The sequence below is a fragment of the Gasterosteus aculeatus genome, chromosome 2 (assembly GCF_964276395.1).
Source record: "Gasterosteus aculeatus chromosome 2, fGasAcu3.hap1.1, whole genome shotgun sequence".
In the NCBI taxonomy this organism is placed as follows: Eukaryota; Metazoa; Chordata; class Actinopteri; order Perciformes; family Gasterosteidae; genus Gasterosteus; species Gasterosteus aculeatus.
Genome location: NC_135689.1, coordinates 23,132,669 through 23,145,986, shown reverse-complemented (window position 1 = coordinate 23,145,986; position 13,318 = coordinate 23,132,669). Strand labels below are relative to the sequence as shown.

The 13,318-nt window shown below is 43.2% G+C and overlaps 32 non-coding genes across 32 annotated transcripts; all 32 read right to left on the bottom strand.

The window, feature by feature from the left end:
• Nucleotides 1-41: 41 nt before the first annotated feature.
• On the bottom strand, nt 42-160 carry LOC144402536 (5S ribosomal RNA). Its single transcript, XR_013464472.1, has one exon. It is a non-coding gene; the product is annotated as a 5S ribosomal RNA (ribosomal RNA).
• Nucleotides 161-277: 117 nt separating this feature from the next.
• LOC144402535 (5S ribosomal RNA) lies at nt 278-396 on the bottom strand. Its single transcript, XR_013464471.1, has one exon. It is a non-coding gene; the product is annotated as a 5S ribosomal RNA (ribosomal RNA).
• Nucleotides 397-512: 116 nt separating this feature from the next.
• On the bottom strand, nt 513-631 carry LOC144402534 (5S ribosomal RNA). Its single transcript, XR_013464470.1, has one exon. It is a non-coding gene; the product is annotated as a 5S ribosomal RNA (ribosomal RNA).
• Nucleotides 632-748: 117 nt separating this feature from the next.
• Nucleotides 749-867, bottom strand: LOC144402533 (5S ribosomal RNA). The gene has a single exon (XR_013464469.1). It is a non-coding gene; the product is annotated as a 5S ribosomal RNA (ribosomal RNA).
• A 117-nt stretch (nt 868-984) lies between these two features.
• On the bottom strand, nt 985-1,103 carry LOC144402532 (5S ribosomal RNA). The gene has a single exon (XR_013464468.1). It is a non-coding gene; the product is annotated as a 5S ribosomal RNA (ribosomal RNA).
• A 116-nt stretch (nt 1,104-1,219) lies between these two features.
• Nucleotides 1,220-1,338, bottom strand: LOC144402530 (5S ribosomal RNA). The gene has a single exon (XR_013464466.1). It is a non-coding gene; the product is annotated as a 5S ribosomal RNA (ribosomal RNA).
• Nucleotides 1,339-1,455: 117 nt separating this feature from the next.
• Nucleotides 1,456-1,574, bottom strand: LOC144402529 (5S ribosomal RNA). Its single transcript, XR_013464465.1, has one exon. It is a non-coding gene; the product is annotated as a 5S ribosomal RNA (ribosomal RNA).
• Nucleotides 1,575-1,691: 117 nt separating this feature from the next.
• Nucleotides 1,692-1,810, bottom strand: LOC144402528 (5S ribosomal RNA). The gene has a single exon (XR_013464464.1). It is a non-coding gene; the product is annotated as a 5S ribosomal RNA (ribosomal RNA).
• A 117-nt stretch (nt 1,811-1,927) lies between these two features.
• LOC144402527 (5S ribosomal RNA) lies at nt 1,928-2,046 on the bottom strand. Its single transcript, XR_013464463.1, has one exon. It is a non-coding gene; the product is annotated as a 5S ribosomal RNA (ribosomal RNA).
• A 117-nt stretch (nt 2,047-2,163) lies between these two features.
• Nucleotides 2,164-2,282, bottom strand: LOC144402526 (5S ribosomal RNA). Its single transcript, XR_013464462.1, has one exon. It is a non-coding gene; the product is annotated as a 5S ribosomal RNA (ribosomal RNA).
• A 117-nt stretch (nt 2,283-2,399) lies between these two features.
• Nucleotides 2,400-2,518, bottom strand: LOC144402525 (5S ribosomal RNA). The gene has a single exon (XR_013464461.1). It is a non-coding gene; the product is annotated as a 5S ribosomal RNA (ribosomal RNA).
• A 117-nt stretch (nt 2,519-2,635) lies between these two features.
• LOC144398482 (5S ribosomal RNA) lies at nt 2,636-2,754 on the bottom strand. The gene has a single exon (XR_013460629.1). It is a non-coding gene; the product is annotated as a 5S ribosomal RNA (ribosomal RNA).
• A 116-nt stretch (nt 2,755-2,870) lies between these two features.
• Nucleotides 2,871-2,989, bottom strand: LOC144402524 (5S ribosomal RNA). Its single transcript, XR_013464460.1, has one exon. It is a non-coding gene; the product is annotated as a 5S ribosomal RNA (ribosomal RNA).
• Nucleotides 2,990-3,106: 117 nt separating this feature from the next.
• Nucleotides 3,107-3,225, bottom strand: LOC144402523 (5S ribosomal RNA). The gene has a single exon (XR_013464459.1). It is a non-coding gene; the product is annotated as a 5S ribosomal RNA (ribosomal RNA).
• Nucleotides 3,226-3,342: 117 nt separating this feature from the next.
• Nucleotides 3,343-3,461, bottom strand: LOC144402522 (5S ribosomal RNA). Its single transcript, XR_013464458.1, has one exon. It is a non-coding gene; the product is annotated as a 5S ribosomal RNA (ribosomal RNA).
• A 116-nt stretch (nt 3,462-3,577) lies between these two features.
• On the bottom strand, nt 3,578-3,696 carry LOC144402521 (5S ribosomal RNA). Its single transcript, XR_013464457.1, has one exon. It is a non-coding gene; the product is annotated as a 5S ribosomal RNA (ribosomal RNA).
• A 117-nt stretch (nt 3,697-3,813) lies between these two features.
• Nucleotides 3,814-3,932, bottom strand: LOC144402519 (5S ribosomal RNA). Its single transcript, XR_013464455.1, has one exon. It is a non-coding gene; the product is annotated as a 5S ribosomal RNA (ribosomal RNA).
• A 117-nt stretch (nt 3,933-4,049) lies between these two features.
• On the bottom strand, nt 4,050-4,168 carry LOC144402518 (5S ribosomal RNA). Its single transcript, XR_013464454.1, has one exon. It is a non-coding gene; the product is annotated as a 5S ribosomal RNA (ribosomal RNA).
• Nucleotides 4,169-4,285: 117 nt separating this feature from the next.
• LOC144397332 (5S ribosomal RNA) lies at nt 4,286-4,404 on the bottom strand. The gene has a single exon (XR_013459478.1). It is a non-coding gene; the product is annotated as a 5S ribosomal RNA (ribosomal RNA).
• A 116-nt stretch (nt 4,405-4,520) lies between these two features.
• LOC144402517 (5S ribosomal RNA) lies at nt 4,521-4,639 on the bottom strand. Its single transcript, XR_013464453.1, has one exon. It is a non-coding gene; the product is annotated as a 5S ribosomal RNA (ribosomal RNA).
• A 117-nt stretch (nt 4,640-4,756) lies between these two features.
• Nucleotides 4,757-4,875, bottom strand: LOC144402516 (5S ribosomal RNA). The gene has a single exon (XR_013464452.1). It is a non-coding gene; the product is annotated as a 5S ribosomal RNA (ribosomal RNA).
• Nucleotides 4,876-4,992: 117 nt separating this feature from the next.
• On the bottom strand, nt 4,993-5,111 carry LOC144398481 (5S ribosomal RNA). Its single transcript, XR_013460628.1, has one exon. It is a non-coding gene; the product is annotated as a 5S ribosomal RNA (ribosomal RNA).
• Nucleotides 5,112-5,228: 117 nt separating this feature from the next.
• Nucleotides 5,229-5,347, bottom strand: LOC144402515 (5S ribosomal RNA). Its single transcript, XR_013464451.1, has one exon. It is a non-coding gene; the product is annotated as a 5S ribosomal RNA (ribosomal RNA).
• Nucleotides 5,348-5,464: 117 nt separating this feature from the next.
• LOC144398480 (5S ribosomal RNA) lies at nt 5,465-5,583 on the bottom strand. Its single transcript, XR_013460627.1, has one exon. It is a non-coding gene; the product is annotated as a 5S ribosomal RNA (ribosomal RNA).
• Nucleotides 5,584-5,699: 116 nt separating this feature from the next.
• LOC144402514 (5S ribosomal RNA) lies at nt 5,700-5,818 on the bottom strand. Its single transcript, XR_013464450.1, has one exon. It is a non-coding gene; the product is annotated as a 5S ribosomal RNA (ribosomal RNA).
• Nucleotides 5,819-5,935: 117 nt separating this feature from the next.
• LOC144402513 (5S ribosomal RNA) lies at nt 5,936-6,054 on the bottom strand. The gene has a single exon (XR_013464449.1). It is a non-coding gene; the product is annotated as a 5S ribosomal RNA (ribosomal RNA).
• A 117-nt stretch (nt 6,055-6,171) lies between these two features.
• On the bottom strand, nt 6,172-6,290 carry LOC144402512 (5S ribosomal RNA). The gene has a single exon (XR_013464448.1). It is a non-coding gene; the product is annotated as a 5S ribosomal RNA (ribosomal RNA).
• A 116-nt stretch (nt 6,291-6,406) lies between these two features.
• Nucleotides 6,407-6,525, bottom strand: LOC144402511 (5S ribosomal RNA). Its single transcript, XR_013464447.1, has one exon. It is a non-coding gene; the product is annotated as a 5S ribosomal RNA (ribosomal RNA).
• A 116-nt stretch (nt 6,526-6,641) lies between these two features.
• On the bottom strand, nt 6,642-6,760 carry LOC144398242 (5S ribosomal RNA). Its single transcript, XR_013460389.1, has one exon. It is a non-coding gene; the product is annotated as a 5S ribosomal RNA (ribosomal RNA).
• A 116-nt stretch (nt 6,761-6,876) lies between these two features.
• LOC144399388 (5S ribosomal RNA) lies at nt 6,877-6,995 on the bottom strand. Its single transcript, XR_013461533.1, has one exon. It is a non-coding gene; the product is annotated as a 5S ribosomal RNA (ribosomal RNA).
• A 117-nt stretch (nt 6,996-7,112) lies between these two features.
• LOC144402510 (5S ribosomal RNA) lies at nt 7,113-7,231 on the bottom strand. The gene has a single exon (XR_013464446.1). It is a non-coding gene; the product is annotated as a 5S ribosomal RNA (ribosomal RNA).
• Nucleotides 7,232-7,347: 116 nt separating this feature from the next.
• LOC144396801 (5S ribosomal RNA) lies at nt 7,348-7,466 on the bottom strand. Its single transcript, XR_013458947.1, has one exon. It is a non-coding gene; the product is annotated as a 5S ribosomal RNA (ribosomal RNA).
• Between the last annotated feature and the right edge of the window lie 5,852 nt (nt 7,467-13,318).

The window sequence follows — 13,318 nt, the reverse complement described above, 5'->3', positions numbered from 1 at the left end:
TCTAATGCCTTCTCGATTTCTTCCAGAGAGAGAAATGAAAAAGCTTACGGCACCTGGGATTCCCAGGCGGTCTTCCATCCAAGTACTAACCAGGCCCTACTCTGCTTAGCTTCTGAGATCAGACGAGATCAGGCGGAGCCAGAGAGGTATGGCCGTAAGCAACTGTATGTCCTCTTCCTAATATTTTAAAATGTGTCAAAGGTTTTGGAGTTTTGATAATGAAAAAGGATTCACTTTCTAATGCCTTCTCAATTTCTTCCAGAGAGAGAAATGAAAAAGCTTACGGCACCTGGGATTCCCAGGCGGTCTTCCATCCAAGTACTAACCAGGCCCTACTCTGCTTAGCTTCTGAGATCAGACGAGATCAGGCGGAGCCAGAGAGGTATGGCCGTAAGCAACTGTATGTCCTCTACCTAATCTTTTAAAATGTGTCAAAGGTTTTGTAGTTTTGACAATGAAATGGAGTCACTTTCTAAGGCCTTCTCTGTGTCTTTTACAGATAGAAATGAAAAAGCTTACGGCACCTGGGATTCCCAGGCGGTCTTCCATCCAAGTACTAACCAGGCCCTACTCTGCTTAGCTTCTGAGATCAGACGAGATCAGGCGGAGCCAGAGAGGTATGGCCGTAAGCAACTGTATGTCCTCTTCCTAATATTTTAAAATGTGTCAAAGGTTTTGGAGTTTTGATCATGAAAAAGGATTCACTTTCTAATGCCTTCTCAATTTCTTCCAGAGAGAGAAATGAAAAAGCTTACGGCACCTGGGATTCCCAGGCGGTCTTCCATCCAAGTACTAACCAGGCCCTACTCTGCTTAGCTTCTGAGATCAGACGAGATCAGGCGGAGCCAGAGAGGTATGGCCGTAAGCAACTGTATGTCCTCTTCCTAATCTTTTAAAATGTGTCAAAGGTTTTGGAGTTTTGATAATGAAAAAGGAGTCACTTTCTAATGCCTTCTCGATTTCTTCCAGAGAGAGAAATGAAAAAGCTTACGGCACCTGGGATTCCCAGGCGGTCTTCCATCCAAGTACTAACCAGGCCCTACTCTGCTTAGCTTCTGAGATCAGACGAGATCAGGCGGAGCCAGAGAGGTATGGCCGTAAGCAACTGTATGTCCTCTTCCTAATCTTTTAAAACGTGTCAAAGGTTTTGTAGTTTTGACAATGAAATGGAGTCACTTTCTAAGGCCTTCTCTGTGTCTTTTACAGATAGAAATGAAAAAGCTTACGGCACCTGGGATTCCCAGGCGGTCTTCCATCCAAGTACTAACCAGGCCCTACTCTGCTTAGCTTCTGAGATCAGACGAGATCAGGCGGAGCCAGAGAGGTATGGCCGTAAGCAACTGTATGTCCTCTTCCTAATCTTTTAAAATGTGTCAAAGGTTTTGGAGTTTTGATAATGAAAAAGGAGTCACTTTCTAATGCCTTCTCGATTTCTTCCAGAGAGAGAAATGAAAAAGCTTACGGCACCTGGGATTCCCAGGCGGTCTTCCATCCAAGTACTAACCAGGCCCTACTCTGCTTAGCTTCTGAGATCAGACGAGATCAGGCGGAGCCAGAGAGGTATGGCCGTAAGCAACTGTATGTCCTCTTCCTAATCTTTTAAAATGTGTCAAAGGTTTTGGAGTTTTGATAATGAAAAAGGAGTCACTTTCTAATGCCTTCTCGATTTCTTCCAGAGAGAGAAATGAAAAAGCTTACGGCACCTGGGATTCCCAGGCGGTCTTCCATCCAAGTACTAACCAGGCCCTACTCTGCTTAGCTTCTGAGATCAGACGAGATCAGGCGGAGCCAGAGAGGTATGGCCGTAAGCAACTGTATGTCCTCTTCCTAATCTTTTAAAATGTGTCAAAGGTTTTGGAGTTTTGATAATGAAAAAGGAGTCACTTTCTAATGCCTTCTCGATTTCTTCCAGAGAGAGAAATGAAAAAGCTTACGGCACCTGGGATTCCCAGGCGGTCTTCCATCCAAGTACTAACCAGGCCCTACTCTGCTTAGCTTCTGAGATCAGACGAGATCAGGCGGAGCCAGAGAGGTATGGCCGTAAGCAACTGTATGTCCTCTTCCTAATCTTTTAAAATGTGTCAAAGGTTTTGGAGTTTTGATAATGAAAAAGGAGTCACTTTCTAATGCCTTCTCGATTTCTTCCAGAGAGAGAAATGAAAAAGCTTACGGCACCTGGGATTCCCAGGCGGTCTTCCATCCAAGTACTAACCAGGCCCTACTCTGCTTAGCTTCTGAGATCAGACGAGATCAGGCGGAGCCAGAGAGGTATGGCCGTAAGCAACTGTATGTCCTCTTCCTAATCTTTTAAAATGTGTCAAAGGTTTTGGAGTTTTGATAATGAAAAAGGAGTCACTTTCTAATGCCTTCTCGATTTCTTCCAGAGAGAGAAATGAAAAAGCTTACGGCACCTGGGATTCCCAGGCGGTCTTCCATCCAAGTACTAACCAGGCCCTACTCTGCTTAGCTTCTGAGATCAGACGAGATCAGGCGGAGCCAGAGAGGTATGGCCGTAAGCAACTGTATGTCCTCTTCCTAATCTTTTAAAATGTGTCAAAGGTTTTGGAGTTTTGATAATGAAAAAGGATTCACTTTCTAATGCCTTCTCAATTTCTTCCAGAGAGAGAAATGAAAAAGCTTACGGCACCTGGGATTCCCAGGCGGTCTTCCATCCAAGTACTAACTAGGCCCTACTCTGCTTAGCTTCTGAGATCAGACGAGATCAGGCGGAGCCAGAGAGGTATGGCCGTAAGCAACTGTATGTCCTCTACCTAATCTTTTAAAATGTGTCAAAGGTTTTGTAGTTTTGACAATGAAATGGAGTCACTTTCTAAGGCCTTCTCTGTGTCTTTTACAGATAGAAATGAAAAAGCTTACGGCACCTGGGATTCCCAGGCGGTCTTCCATCCAAGTACTAACCAGGCCCTACTCTGCTTAGCTTCTGAGATCAGACGAGATCAGGCGGAGCCAGAGAGGTATGGCCGTAAGCAACTGTATGTCCTCTTCCTAATCTTTTAAAATGTGTCAAAGGTTTTGGAGTTTTGATAATGAAAAAGGAGTCACTTTCTAATGCCTTCTCGATTTCTTCCAGAGAGAGAAATGAAAAAGCTTACGGCACCTGGGATTCCCAGGCGGTCTTCCATCCAAGTACTAACCAGGCCCTACTCTGCTTAGCTTCTGAGATCAGACGAGATCAGGCGGAGCCAGAGAGGTATGGCCGTAAGCAACTGTATGTCCTCTTCCTAATATTTTAAAATGTGTCAAAGGTTTTGGAGTTTTGATAATGAAAAAGGATTCACTTTCTAATGCCTTCTCAATTTCTTCCAGAGAGAGAAATGAAAAAGCTTACGGCACCTGGGATTCCCAGGCGGTCTTCCATCCAAGTACTAACCAGGCCCTACTCTGCTTAGCTTCTGAGATCAGACGAGATCAGGCGGAGCCAGAGAGGTATGGCCGTAAGCAACTGTATGTCCTCTACCTAATCTTTTAAAATGTGTCAAAGGTTTTGTAGTTTTGACAATGAAATGGAGTCACTTTCTAAGGCCTTCTCTGTGTCTTTTACAGATAGAAATGAAAAAGCTTACGGCACCTGGGATTCCCAGGCGGTCTTCCATCCAAGTACTAACCAGGCCCTACTCTGCTTAGCTTCTGAGATCAGACGAGATCAGGCGGAGCCAGAGAGGTATGGCCGTAAGCAACTGTATGTCCTCTTCCTAATATTTTAAAATGTGTCAAAGGTTTTGGAGTTTTGATCATGAAAAAGGATTCACTTTCTAATGCCTTCTCAATTTCTTCCAGAGAGAGAAATGAAAAAGCTTACGGCACCTGGGATTCCCAGGCGGTCTTCCATCCAAGTACTAACCAGGCCCTACTCTGCTTAGCTTCTGAGATCAGACGAGATCAGGCGGAGCCAGAGAGGTATGGCCGTAAGCAACTGTATGTCCTCTTCCTAATCTTTTAAAATGTGTCAAAGGTTTTGGAGTTTTGATAATGAAAAAGGAGTCACTTTCTAATGCCTTCTCGATTTCTTCCAGAGAGAGAAATGAAAAAGCTTACGGCACCTGGGATTCCCAGGCGGTCTTCCATCCAAGTACTAACCAGGCCCTACTCTGCTTAGCTTCTGAGATCAGACGAGATCAGGCGGAGCCAGAGAGGTATGGCCGTAAGCAACTGTATGTCCTCTTCCTAATATTTTAAAATGTGTCAAAGGTTTTGGAGTTTTGATAATGAAAAAGGATTCACTTTCTAATGCCTTCTCAATTTCTTCCAGAGAGAGAAATGAAAAAGCTTACGGCACCTGGGATTCCCAGGCGGTCTTCCATCCAAGTACTAACCAGGCCCTACTCTGCTTAGCTTCTGAGATCAGACGAGATCAGGCAGAGCCAGAGAGGTATGGCCGTAAGCAACTGTATGTCCTCTACCTAATCTTTTAAAATGTGTCAAAGGTTTTGTAGTTTTGACAATGAAATGGAGTCACTTTCTAAGGCCTTCTCTGTGTCTTTTACAGATAGAAATGAAAAAGCTTACGGCACCTGGGATTCCCAGGCGGTCTTCCATCCAAGTACTAACCAGGCCCTACTCTGCTTAGCTTCTGAGATCAGACGAGATCAGGCGGAGCCAGAGAGGTATGGCCGTAAGCAACTGTATGTCCTCTTCCTAATCTTTTAAAATGTGTCAAAGGTTTTGGAGTTTTGATAATGAAAAAGGAGTCACTTTCTAATGCCTTCTCGATTTCTTACAGAGAGAGAAATGAAAAAGCTTACGGCACCTGGGATTCCCAGGCGGTCTTCCATCCAAGTACTAACCAGGCCCTACTCTGCTTAGCTTCTGAGATCAGACGAGATCAGGCGGAGCCAGAGAGGTATGGCCGTAAGCAACTGTATGTCCTCTTCCTAATCTTTTAAAATGTGTCAAAGGTTTTGGAGTTTTGATAATGAAAAAGGATTCACTTTCTAATGCCTTCTCAATTTCTTCCAGAGAGAGAAATGAAAAAGCTTACGGCACCTGGGATTCCCAGGCGGTCTTCCATCCAAGTACTAACTAGGCCCTACTCTGCTTAGCTTCTGAGATCAGACGAGATCAGGCGGAGCCAGAGAGGTATGGCCGTAAGCAACTGTATGTCCTCTACCTAATCTTTTAAAATGTGTCAAAGGTTTTGGAGTTTTGATAATGAAAAAGGAGTCACTTTCTAATGCCTTCTCGATTTCTTCCAGAGAGAGAAATGAAAAAGCTTACGGCACCTGGGATTCCCAGGCGGTCTTCCATCCAAGTACTAACCAGGCCCTACTCTGCTTAGCTTCTGAGATCAGACGAGATCAGGCGGAGCCAGAGAGGTATGGCCGTAAGCAACTGTATGTCCTCTTCCTAATCTTTTAAAATGTGTCAAAGGTTTTGGAGTTTTGATAATGAAAAAGGATTCACTTTCTAATGCCTTCTCAATTTCTTCCAGAGAGAGAAATGAAAAAGCTTACGGCACCTGGGATTCCCAGGCGGTCTTCCATCCAAGTACTAACTAGGCCCTACTCTGCTTAGCTTCTGAGATCAGACGAGATCAGGCGGAGCCAGAGAGGTATGGCCGTAAGCAACTGTATGTCCTCTACCTAATCTTTTAAAATGTGTCAAAGGTTTTGTAGTTTTGACAATTAAATGGAGTCACTTTCTAAGGCCTTCTCTGTGTCTTTTACAGATAGAATTGAAAAAGCTTACGGCACCTGGGATTCCCAGGCGGTCTTCCATCCAAGTACTAACCAGGCCCTACTCTGCTTAGCTTCTGAGATCAGACGAGATCAGGCGGAGCCAGAGAGGTATGGCCGTAAGCAACTGTATGTCCTCTTCCTAATCTTTTAAAATGTGTCAAAGGTTTTGGAGTTTTGATAATGAAAAAGGAGTCACTTTCTAATGCCTTCTCGATTTCTTCCAGAGAGAGAAATGAAAAAGCTTACGGCACCTGGGATTCCCAGGCGGTCTTCCATCCAAGTACTAACCAGGCCCTACTCTGCTTAGCTTCTGAGATCAGACGAGATCAGGCGGAGCCAGAGAGGTATGGCCGTAAGCAACTGTATGTCCTCTTCCTAATATTTTAAAATGTGTCAAAGGTTTTGGAGTTTTGATAATGAAAAAGGATTCACTTTCTAATGCCTTCTCAATTTCTTCCAGAGAGAGAAATGAAAAAGCTTACGGCACCTGGGATTCCCAGGCGGTCTTCCATCCAAGTACTAACCAGGCCCTACTCTGCTTAGCTTCTGAGATCAGACGAGATCAGGCGGAGCCAGAGAGGTATGGCCGTAAGCAACTGTATGTCCTCTACCTAATCTTTTAAAATGTGTCAAAGGTTTTGTAGTTTTGACAATTAAATGGAGTCACTTTCTAAGGCCTTCTCTGTGTCTTTTACAAATAGAATTGAAAAAGCTTACGGCACCTGGGATTCCCAGGCGGTCTTCCATCCAAGTACTAACCAGGCCCTACTCTGCTTAGCTTCTGAGATCAGACGAGATCAGGCGGAGCCAGAGAGGTATGGCCGTAAGCAACTGTATGTCCTCTACCTAATCTTTTAAAATGTGTCAAAGGTTTTGTAGTTTTGACAATTAAATGGAGTCACTTTCTAAGGCCTTCTCTGTGTCTTTTACAAATAGAATTGAAAAAGCTTACGGCACCTGGGATTCCCAGGCGGTCTTCCATCCAAGTACTAACCAGGCCCTACTCTGCTTAGCTTCTGAGATCAGACGAGATCAGGCGGAGCCAGAGAGGGATGGCCGTAAGCAACTGTACGTCCTCTACCTAATCTTTTAAAATGTGTCAAAGGTTTTGTAGTTTTGACAATTAAATCGAGTCACTTTCTAAGGCCTTCTCTGTGTCTTTTACAGATAGAAATGAAAAAGCTTACGGCACCTGGGATTCCCAGGCGGTCTTCCATCCAAGTACTAACGAGGCCCTACTCTGCTTAGCTTCTGAGATCAGACGAGATCAGGCGGAGCCAGAGAGGTATGGCCGTAAGCAACTGTACGTCCTCTACCTAATATTTTAAAATGTGTCAAAGGTTTTGGAGTTTTGATAATGAAAAAGGAGTCACTTTCTAATGCCTTCTCGATTTCTTCCAGAGAGAGAAATGAAAAAGCTTACGGCACCTGGGATTCCCAGGCGGTCTTCCATCCAAGTACTAACCAGGCCCTACTCTGCTTAGCTTCTGAGATCAGACGAGATCAGGCGGAGCCAGAGAGGTATGGCCGTAAGCAACTGTATGTCCTCTACCTAATCTTTTAAAATGTGTCAAAGGTTTTGTAGTTTTGACAATTAAATGGAGTCACTTTCTAAGGCCTTCTCTGTGTCTTTTACAGATCGAAATGAAAAAGCTTACAGCACCTGGGATTCCCAGGCGGTCTTCCATCCAAGTACTAACCAGGCCCTACTCTGCTTAGCTTCTGAGATCAGACGAGATCAGGCGGAGCCAGAGAGGTATGGCCGTAAGCAACTGTATGTCCTCTTCCTAATCTTTTAAAATGTGTCAAAGGTTTTGGAGTTTAGATAATGAAAAAGGAGTCACTTTCTAATGCCTTCTCGATTTCTTCCAGAGAGAGAAATGAAAAAGCTTACGGCACCTGGGATTCCCAGGCGGTCTTCCATCCAAGTACTAACCAGGCCCTGCTCTGCTTAGCTTCTGAGATCAGACGAGATCAGGCGGAGCTTTTTTTTTTTTTTCTTTTATTATAAAAAATACATTTTCCAAAAATCATTTTTTACATTGTTTACATATTCACTTATATACATTATTATTTAATTATTTTCTGAACATCAGCAATCAGGGTCTTTAAGATGAGATCAAAATCACATTATAGGATTTTTTTTTTTTTTTTTTCCTTTTCTTTTCTTCACTCGGCAGTAGAAAGTTTTGCCTTATTAGCCATATCTTTTTCCAAACAAAACCAAAAAAAAGAAGTGCGCAACGACAAGTTTAAGGCACACAAGAAAAACATTTAAAACCGAAAGATAAGATCTTTGTCATTGTCCTCCTGAAACAAGAGATTATTTTCGTCCATCCATTCCTTGAGCAGATCTTTTTTGAATGCATATATAGTTTTCCAGTATGCTTTAATATTGCTCTTGAAAAGAGTCTCAACGTCCGTTTTTTTTCCCTCGAAGAGGGCGAGGTTTCTTCTCAGCAACACTGCTCTTCTAGCAAATGCCAGGCATGCGTTGGCGATATCCATCCTCCGGCCTCCAGCATTCTTTGGCAGTCCGAAACACCAGGTCCAGTCCCATGATGTTCCCCTCGTCATTTTTACTCCACAACCCTTTGTTAGAAGCTCTCTTATGTATTCCCTAAAGGTTCTGAGTGCTGTACAAGACCAAATAAGGTGCTCAAAATCCTCTTCTTCCGTTTCACACACAGAACACATTCTTGAGAATTTTTCCTTGTGTATCTGGTGCAAGACAATTCCTGTAAAATATTTCCGGTGCCTTATCTTAAACTCAGAGCTGTAGACCTCTGGGGGGATGAGGCTGAATTCAAGATTTACCCATATTGAGCTTGTCTTATCTTTTGGGAAGATTTTTTCCCATGCCTTTTCTGCTGCTGGTTTAACTATGTGTTTTTTTATTAGGATGCTGTAGAAAGTTTTTGTTTTTACTTCAATTATATTTTTTTGTTTATCTTTAACACACAGCGTAAAACCAAGTGCCCTGTCCTGCTCTGTTACTTCATTCATTCTTTCTTTCCATTCATGACCCATGCATTGATCAAATATTTTCCCTATGTCTTTTATTCTTGCCGGTGCATATTTACTTCCACATGCCTGGAGTTTACCATTTACTTTTCCTAAATCAAAACAGCCGTTTGTTCCACACACACTCCCTACGGCTGTTAAACCTGCCTGCATTAAGTGGCAACTCGTAATCGGCCTCCCGCCCCCGACAAACCCCGGGCTTGATAGGAAGGGTAATTTTAGCACTTGCACCTTTCCTCTAACGTCAGGTGTGAGATGCGGCATAATTTTGTCCCAAGCCTCCAGCACTTCCCTGTAGAACCCCGACAGACCCACCCTTACGTGTGCTGGCGAGAGGGCACATAGGTTATACACACTTCTCTCTCCGTACCCTGCCAGGAGGCCTGCCAGGAAATCTCTACCGGGCAGCTGCCTTTTTGGATTTAAAAATCTCCCTATTAATTTTACCCTCAGTGCGTCTCTTTTTACACTTACATCAATCAAAGCTAAACCCCCCTCCCTTTTGTTAGCTATTAACGTCTTGCGAGCGATCGAATTCCCCTTTCCCTTCCAAAAAAAAGTGGCGACGGCTGCATTGAGCCGATTGAACACCCAAGTGGGCAGCTCACAGGACCCCAGAATGTGATTAATTTTGGACAGTATCAGGGCATTTACTACTATTACCTTTCCCTTCAAAGCGAGGCCTCTTGCATACCATAAATTTAGCAGGTTTTTTATTTTTACCAAAACCTCGTTCCATGTTTTGTCCGTTGCACTCTTTTCATTTTTACCTATATATATACCCAAGATTTTCCTTTCGTCCTCTATTTTTTTAAAACCCCACATATCAGCTGGGACATTGCAGGGCCCGAAGACCATCAGCTCGGTTTTTTTTGTATTAATTTTTGCGCCTGATGCTCTTTCATATTTCTTTATATGGTCTAATACTTTGTTTATGCAGCTACTAGTTTTCACACAAATATTTACATCATCTGCATACTGCATAATTTTAATTTGGTTTCCTGCCGGTGTCCAGATTCCCTTTATTAGGTCGTCGTTATTTATAGTATAGGCCAGGGGCTCCGCCACCAGGCTGTAGAGCAGCGCCGACAGCGGGCAACCCTGTCTCACTGATCGTCCTAGCTCAAAACTGTTAGTTAGTAATCCATTACATTTCACCCTACTTTTCGCTCCGCTGTACATCATTTTGATTCTTTTTATGAATATTGGTCCAAAACCAAAACGCTCCAGCACGGCCCACAGGAAGGGATGTTCCACTCTATCAAAAGCCTTCTCTAGGTCTACTCCTAACAAAATCCCTCCCTCCTTATTTAAGCAGCTTGCTGTATCTCTGATTGTGTTGATGGTGTCTGAGATGTCCCTCCCCGGAATGCTGTAAGCCTGCGTTGGTCCTATTATTGAATTTATTACAGTTTTTAATCTGTTTGCGAGTATTTTTGTGAATATTTTATAGTCTGTGTTAAGCAAACTGATCGGTCTGTAGTTGGAAAGCAGCTTTTTCTCCCCTTTTTTGAAAATTAGAGTGACTATCCCCTCCGTAAATGATGCTGGAGCCCTCTGCTCAGTGTCCATCTGTTCATAGAGTGTCAGCAAAAGTGGCCCCAGCATTTCCTTAAATTCTTGAAAGAACTCGGCAGGCAAACCGTCTGCCCCCGGGCTTTTATTTTTATTTAGCTTCATTATGGCCTGTTCTATTTCGCTCAGTGAGAGCGGCATCTCGCACCTCACACTGTCGTTATCTTCTAGTTTATTATTTATTTTATTTACTACTTCATTCATTTCGCTAGTCACAATCCCTTCACTTTCAAATAATTTTTGATAGTAACCCTGTATGGTTCTCAAAATGCCTTCGGTTTCTTCTACTATTTCCCCCCTGGAATTTTCAATGCTCGATATATAAGTCTTTTCTTGATTTGTTTTTTCTAGACCTAGAAAGAAAGCTGTGCATCTTTCTCCTTCAGTTATATATTTTGCTCTACTCCGTATTATTGCACCCGCACATCTTTTTTTTTCTAGTTCAGTTATTCTGGTTTTATACAGTTCATATTTTTCACTGTCATAATTTGGATCCTCTTCACATTTTTCTATTTCGTTTTGCAGGAGGAGAATTAACTCTCGTTCCTCTCTTTTATTCTCCCAGTTTTTGTTTTTGCTGAACCTTATACACATTTTTTTTAGTTTTTCTTTAACATCCTCCCAAAACCAAAACACGTCATCTACAAAAGCCATATCGTGTGTCACCTTTGCTAAATACCTTTCAATTTTACTTTTTAATATGTCGTTTTTCAGGTGGCTTATATTTAGACACCATAAACCCCCTCCCCTCTTCATTCTCGCACCTCCCACACACCCTGTCACTGAAGCGTGATCGCTCCCAGAGTAAAAGTAGTATTCACAGGATGTTATATGTTTAACCACACCTGAAGCCACTAAGCAGAAATCAATTCTTGACTGCTTCAATATTCCTTCAACAGCTTGTCTTCTTGAAAATGCAGTTTTGTTTTTATTTAATATCCTCCAAATATCTATTATATTGCAATTATTCATTACTTTTTTCAGTGTACTTCTACTAGAATCATTTCTATAGACATTGTTTTTGGACAAATCTTTTTCCATTAGGACCACATTAAAATCACCAATTACAAAAGTGTTTTCATTACACCATTTCTCTAGATTTTTAAAGAACTGTTTTCTTTCCCCTTCTCCATTTGGTGCATACACATTTATCAGCCTAAATGTATCGTTTGCCAGGCAGAAATCAACGACCAAAACCCTACCTTCTCGGTCCCTATGAACCTCGTTAATGGTTTTGAAGATATTGGCTTGAAAGAGTGAGGCCACACCACAAGAGTTTGGGGTTCCCTCATTTGAGATGACCTTCCCTCCCCACTGTTTGATCACATTTTCCCGTAAAGAAACATCCCAATTTGTTTCCTGAAGGCATATTATTTCTGATTTGAGTTGTTTTAAAGTTGAGTCCAGTTTATTTTTATTTCGAAGCCCGTTGGCATTCAGAGAGGTAATTTGGAAACCAAAGGAAGCCATCATTGTAATATATATGAAAGTGCATACCATCTAGTTATTTTTGTTTTTCAGCTTTTTCTTAGCCATGACCTTTGCTTTTCTCTCCTCGGCTCTATTTCTTAAAACCTTCGCCTTCTCAAAGTCCATGTCCGGGTCTGTTTTAGGATGAGGGTCATCCGAGTCGCTGTGCAGCCTTTTGTCTGGCTGTCTTGCCGGCAACGAGTCTGTCGCCATCGGTAGTTCTAGGTTTCTAGTCGGGGCTTCTTGATCTGATGGTACACACTGCCCTGAGAGCGTCCTTCCACCTTTTTCGCTCGTTGATGCCGGTACACTCTCCTCCGAATTTTCCCTTCTCGTGTCCTCCTTTGTACTTTTGTGCAAACCTGCTCCTCCCATTTTCCCCGTCTCACCCCTCACTTCATCATCCTCTTCTGAGAGTTCTTTATCCCCCTCCTTCTCCAGTTTACTCTCCACACCCTCCTCTCCTATGACACTCTCGTCCCCCGACGTCCCATTGTTATCCTCCCCAGACTCTATAGTTTCATTGTCTATCATGATTGATTCACTCTCACTCTGGTTGCATATGCATTCCTCCATACTGTTATAGCATAAGCTACATTTGTTTTTATTTTTTTTGCATTCTCTAGCAAAGTGCCCCTGGACTCCACACTTATGGCACTGAAACTCCGGACATTCCCTCATGATATGCCCAGGTTGGATACACATCCTGCATACTTTCATTTGTTTGTCGTGTATCACTCTAAAGTATTCTGCACCCAGAGCAGTACTAAACTTTGTAGAATACGGCAGGGACTGGACATGATCATTGAATTTTACCTTTAGGAATCGTGTCCCATCAGCAACATTTGTCCCAGGCCACATCCGCCTTTTGATTGGTGAAGCTGCCGACACACCCCAGCTCGACAGTTTGGCGTGGATCTCGCAGTCCTCAATGTAGAATGGCAGGTTTAGGAATGACACCACCAGCTCGTTGTTGCACAGCTCCCGTGCGTGGATCCTCGTCTCTCCCATTTTGAAGCCTTCCAACAGTCTTTCCTTTCCCTTCGGGTGGCTCATTGTCATTTCATATCTGTTGTGGCCCACCACACGGCAAGCCACCAGACCACCACACAATTGCCGCACGTATTTCATCAGCTCCATTGCACTTATGCTGCTTCCTCCTTCCAGCTCTACACTAACTGTGAGCTTCTTGTTGTTTTTGTCCATACTGTCCATGCTCAAACCACTGTTTGATTCTAACGCACTATTCATTTGGGATTCCTTTTGTCCGTTCCGTGTTCGTTCATCATGTTGGTCCGCCATTTTAGGTAAGAGAAGCGATACACTTACCCCCAAACAGTACAATACTGCTGGGGGTACTAAACTCTGTCTTGCAAAAAAACCTCAATTAAAAAAAAGCTTTAGGGCATATCAAAACACCACAAAAAACTGTTCAGATTAGAGCACCGAAATGGATCCAAGCGCCAAACAAATCGCATCTGTGTTCACTTCCTGATTCCTGGTGGGGGCTGGGCCTACAAACGAGATCAGGCGGAGCCAGAGAGGTATGGCCG